This window comes from Xiphophorus maculatus, chromosome 15 (genome assembly GCF_002775205.1).
Source record: "Xiphophorus maculatus strain JP 163 A chromosome 15, X_maculatus-5.0-male, whole genome shotgun sequence".
NCBI lineage: Eukaryota > Metazoa > Chordata > Actinopteri > Cyprinodontiformes > Poeciliidae > Xiphophorus > Xiphophorus maculatus.
Genome location: NC_036457.1, coordinates 7200799 through 7206798, shown reverse-complemented (window position 1 = coordinate 7206798; position 6000 = coordinate 7200799). Strand labels below are relative to the sequence as shown.

Sequence of the window (6000 nt, the reverse complement as noted above, 5' to 3'; positions counted from 1 at the left end):
ACACTCCAACATGAATATAACAGTAAGGCGTCAGTAAAGGACAGCAAATAAGTAAATAGGTGACTATTACCACAGAAAGCAGCTGCTGCCCCCAAATGGCTGGAAAAGTCAAAGTTGACAGAAGTTTTCAGTTAAAGTCAGACTTTTGCATGCATCTAAATAATTTTTCACATTGTGGTAGTTTGAATCCAGCAACCAGTCGATTCATTACAATTGTTTTATCTCTCTTAAGGTCACAATGACACATCTGTGGTGTGCAATTGTTTTATTACAGGAGGAAACTGAAAAATCAGCAGAAATCCCACAGACAGATTTGAGTTAGTTTTGTTAAACTAACAGTGCAAATAATCACACCATGCAACCAGGTGCTGGTGGTAAAAAATTGCAAAGTTCATCCATCCGTTCCTAATCCAGGTGCAGACTGTCGGAGTCTAGCACTGCTTTCTTAGTGCAAGAACTGGGCAAAAGCCCTGGAGAGGCTGCCAATCGATTACGCTAACAAAGACAACTATGCAAGGTCAGGATGCTACATAGGACGGGTCAACATAAGCACTTAGTCTCCACACGTTGGAGGAAAAAAGATCCACCAGGAAAAATCCAAACCAAGCGCAAAACAGAACAGATTTAAATTTCTCACAAAGAGGTTTCACTTTATACTTGAAGAACGAGTCCACAACAGCTGAACGTTACTAACCAGCTTAATCACACTTTTTGGTAAAAGATATAATTCTACATGGTAAATAATTTAATAGTATGTAGAGTAATGAGAAAACAACAGTATTAACACCCTTGGCACATCTATCCTGACTGTGTGTAAGTAAACGAAAAAGAAGAGCAACCTCCAAGGTTCTTCATTCTGTAAAAAATGGATTTCAAACTGTTATTCCTTATTTAAGGACAAAGGCCATGAATGTTGTGCATGCTGATTGTTGTGCACGCCTCTCTGAAAATCTGAAATCAAAAAAAAAAAAGAAAAAAATGCACTGGTTGTGCATTTAAATTGAAAACAAAACCAGATGAACACAGATGAAAACACAATCAAATGGATTAGAAAATGTCCAATGACTCAACCCATAATCACCATCAAGGTTAAAAAGAACAGCTAGAGTACTCTATTAACCGAGTACTCTAAAAGTCAACAGCTATCAGCAGGATCTTGTTGCTAAATAGTGTTTTATGAACATAAGGGGTTCTATTTTCCCAAATAAAACCCTGACTGACATTTTATGGACTGACGAAAGACCGAGCGTTCTTTTGGATGTAGAAGATTTCATCAGCTTACCTCCAAATGCTAAATTAATGCTACAATAAGTGAACAGTGGTTGGTTCTACAATTTATTTTTGTTTGTGTTTGAGTTTGGAATGAAAAAAACATTTCCTTTTTTAAACAACCTAATGTTCTTTTTTCCCTCACTTTCTCCAAAGTGATAACACATTTGTTAACATTTTCTTCTTGATTTGATTTGGAATGCAGCATTGCCAATGTGTTTGCATGGAGGGAAATAAAAGCTGCTGTAAGGATTTTCAATTTATCTCACAGCTTGGATTCAAAACACAAATACATCCTCTTTTGTATTATTTATATGGTTTAAAGAATAGGCAAACTATTCCTACTTGCAAGAATAGCATTCTTTTTCAAAATAAGGTCATTGCTTGATACAAGAATGGCATCTTGCCAAATTAATTATTTGATCGTTTCTCTCTTTTTTTCTAGTTAACAGCTGCAGCATCATTGTTATTTGTAATTAAAATATTCAGCAGAAAAAAAAAACCTTGATTTGTTTAGATTTAAATGCAAACGCCTCATGTATCAGGACTGTTTGTCTAACATAAGAATTAACCATCTCTTCAGTTCTGACTTTATAGTCTAATCAACGATGCCTTTATCACAGTGAGCCCTGTGCCAGTACTGGCAGTAATTCGCTCATGTCTGTTGCAGTCTACAGAATTAGGCTCTCGCTTCATGTCGCTCCAACATATTTGAATGGGAGCTGTGATTGATAGAGACTGAGAACAGGGGAGATAGGGAGGAGGAAAAAGGGAGGAGGGGGAGGTGTTTAAGCCTATCCGGAGGAAGAAGCAACTGGCCAAGAAGCCTCAGCAATTACACTTGCCAAAGCGGTTCCATTTGGCCAACAGGCTTCGCTTTCAGGATTCACTATCCTGAATGCGAACTCACGTATTTTGCAAACGAGTTTGGAGCAGCCGTCGCTCGGCGTGTTGGGATTGGGATTCTCTTTAACTTCACAGCGGACAGGCAGCAGCTTTTCTTCTCCTTCTTTTTTTTTTTTTTTTTTTTTTTTCTCCCCCTGTTGTACCGGCGTTTTCAGCGCCTCCACGCAGCGGATTTACAAAGCCACCTTGCGTGGAGCCGGAGATGAGATTCAGGACCCTGGACAGAGACTGAGCATCCCGGGAACCCTGGACAGCGACTCGCCGTTCTCTGGAGGTAAGAGCGGAGTTCAACAGCGGCTTTTCGCCTCTCCATGTTCAGGGTAACAAGAAAAGGTGGGATAGAAATTGACACAAAATCACTCTTTCCCATTCTAAAAGGATATGACACAAATTAAGATCAATATGGCACTTGACATAATTATCAGAAAGTCCAGTTTACGTGAAGTTTGACGCTTAAGCGCTTGGTCATTTATTTAGCAGCTCTTTCACTTTCGACCATCCTTATTCTGACTCCTCTTGTCGCTTTTTTTAGGTCCCACATTCGTATATTTTTGGTCCATTCATGAGATTATTAACGTGAGACATCAAGTGGTCACGAAACATGTTTTGAAACAAGTAAAAATAAGGTTTTATCTCTGCTTTGATAAACGGCGAGCTTCCGTTTGCTCTCGTCAGCTTTATTTAAGGCAGCTGGCTCGAGAGGCAGCGCGTGCCCAAGCAGCATCTGCTCGTGCCTCAGGTCCGCGCGCGAGACAGAAGAGCGGAAAAAAAAAAAAAAAAAAAATCAGCCCATCCACCGTTAGCACGCGCACACGCACGCCGCTTATAATCCATACGACCCCCGTGGATCTCACTTCACCGTATTTCAGATTGACTGCTCGATAATGACGCTCACCCCGCTTCACCCTGCGCATTCAATTTCAACTATTGAGATAGAGAGGTTGAATTTCTTGCCCACATATATGAGCTTTCATGCCACCTGCCATGTCCCAATCCTTGTCAAACTAAGGTTAATGAGCAGGTGATTTTGCTGGACCACGCAACTGACAGGTTTGAGTCCACATGCTCAGAGCTACAGAGTGAAACATATTAATCATTTCGGAGCGATGCGATTAAAAAAAAAAACAAAAAAAAAACAAACAAACAAGGATGTGTAGTTGGATACATTCTAACTGTCTCTTTGGGTTTCAGTTCTAGGCAGATGAGAACCTGGCACTAAAATAGCCTTAAATAGAAATAGATGTATAGCGATATTTGAAAATAAATAAATAAATTGCTTTTTAGCTAATGGAAATGCACCAATCAATCTCCCAGTTATCTGTTGATTGGTTCTGATCAGTAATCAGCCAATCAAATGTTTTTTAAGCTATAATGATCTATTCATTAAATGAAACAAAAGAGTGTGCCATTATTTCTAGTGTAAAAATGCAAAAACCTGCATTGTTTCTGATGGTGTTAGAAATATAAAGTCAGGTAAAGGTTAAAGATATCACCATGTTTGCGGGTGATGGATTAGAGCAAATCAAGATACAATCAGCTGGGTTTTTACTGACAGATTTTCTTTTTGCCAACTGGTATAGCTAAGAATTGGAACATCATGACAAAAATATGAGCAGTTTCGAAATGTAATTTTTTAAAATTGCGTATGTTTCGACAACAGTAACCAACCCATGATTTACAAGTGGGCTTAGTTTTGGCTTAGGAACACAACAAAACAATTAGTCATTAAGTGGAGCACTAGAACAGTATGTCATATATTAGCAAATGTTTCAAAGGATTTATTCAGTTTATACTTCTGTAATCCTAGCAGAGCATTAGCTGGTGCTTGGATTAACCATGTCACCTTTGAATGTCCAGACTGGTGCTTGAAATTGATGTGGCCACCCAGCATCCTTTTTTTTTTGCCTTCTTTAATATGGCTTACTCAGCTGTCATGCTCCCGTTCTTTAAAAGAATTTAAAAATAATAATTCTCAAAATGTAAAGCTATGTCAGCCAAACTCCGAATAAGGAGTGACCCCCATGCGGCTTTCCCTGAGGCGGTCTGACAGCCTCTGATAGCTTTAAGCACACACACACACACACACACACACACACACACACACACACACACACACACACACACACACACACACACCCACGCACACATTCATCCATATTCAGACCGTGTTAACCCACTGTGATGTGAGCCCCAGTTTGATTTTAATGATGTTCATTAAGATTTTGATTACACTTAATATTGGATAACTCTCAGCACTGCGTCTGATATTCTGGCTCAGACGTCGAGTGAAAAGAACTTAGTGGAAGGAAGCAAGAAGAGTGAATCTCAGCATGACTGTTGCTACGGCCCTCACTCTCCGCCGTCCTTGAAGGAAAGAAATCACATATCAGCATGTCAGTTTTTTATTCTCTGGGATATTAAGCTCTGGGCACCACTGGATAGATTGCTGCTGTATATCAGCAGAATGATGAAGTAAATGCAAATTAATCCTTCACGCTCAATTTATTATCTAATAAACAGACTGTGAATTTGAATCTGAGCAGTGCCCCTACAGAGGGCAGGACCTACAGCTGCTTGTTACCTTTGTGTAAACTGTCTTTGTCTTGTTAGAAAATGAAGCGGTCAGGGATGGATGGAGAGCGATGGCAGGCTCGACTGGGCTTTTTACAGTATCTCACATCATCTCATTGCCAGTTTAGCAGTCATTTGCCACCCAGTGGGGTACCTCTTCAGTGTCGCACCATCTCAAACCATGCCTTATTGAGAAACATGGCACAGCGCACAGCCTGAGGGACAGCACTTACCAGCCGGCCTTGGTATCCAGGACACAGCGAGCTGATGGGCTTTCGCTTTGGATTTTTTTGCATTACACAAATTGCAGGCTAGGTTGCTTTCCATGAGTGTGCACTTTACATGCTCTTTGCATGGCAAATTGTGTTACTGCATGCCTGGAATTCCATTTATGGGTCTCTTAAAGTCTAACACCCTTTGCTAGAAATGCAATTAAATTCAATATTGCTATAAATACATGACAGGCAGATTTGAACAGAAAGAGAGTAGGCAGTGGCGGTGAACGCCCACTCAGCCACCCTCCTTTCCCCGGATTTCCCAATCATCCCAGGCCAATGAAAATCCTCCCCTCCTCTCCACACCCCGCCGCATAGTGAGTTGGTCAATTTGAGTGATCAACAGAAGGCAGTGTGGTAGGCGCTGACTGTCGCAGGGGATATTAGGGCACGGTGAGCTGCACTAATAAAAAAGAAAAAAAAAATCTGCATTTCTGAAACAGTCAGTGTCATTACTCTGTGTGGTTCTACAGCTCCCTTCGGCACAGTTAGAAACGAGAGAAATGAGAGTGCTTGTTCCTGGACTATGGCGTGCTACCCCAAGCTACATGTTACTGTGCTGCTGTTTGCATCTGATTCCGCTCATCCCATCAGTTCTCACTGGCTGGTTCCCCCATTTAAACTTACTGTGCTCCAGAGGGCTACAATATCACTGACATAATGGGATCTACTCCGATCAATAGCCAAATGGCATGGTGAATCGATAGCCACCACGCTGAACGATAACATGGCCCAGGTATGGGTGTACTGCAGCCTTTCCATGCAAATTGCAAAACCCTGCATAAGCATTCATAATCCTGGTTGTCACATTTTGTCACAAACACAAACATCAGTGTTGTTATTGGGGATTTTATGTGATAGACCAACACAAACCAGGGCATAATTGTGAAGTGGAAGAAAAATGCTCCAAGTTTGTCCATAATGCATAAAAATCTGAAAAGTGTGAAATGAAAATGTTTTTTAGCCTCCTATATTCCAA

The 6000-nt window shown here is 40.7% G+C and overlaps 1 protein-coding gene across 1 annotated transcript in view; it reads left to right on the top strand.

The window, feature by feature from the left end:
• Positions 1-2079: 2079 nt before the first annotated feature.
• tmem121 (transmembrane protein 121) overlaps positions 2080-6000 on the top strand; it is a 59659-nt gene continuing 55738 nt past the window's right edge. The window contains exon 1 of the mRNA XM_023347372.1: positions 2080-2449. The gene's annotated coding sequence lies outside the window, so the exon portion shown is untranslated. The remainder of the gene's footprint in view (positions 2450-6000) is intronic.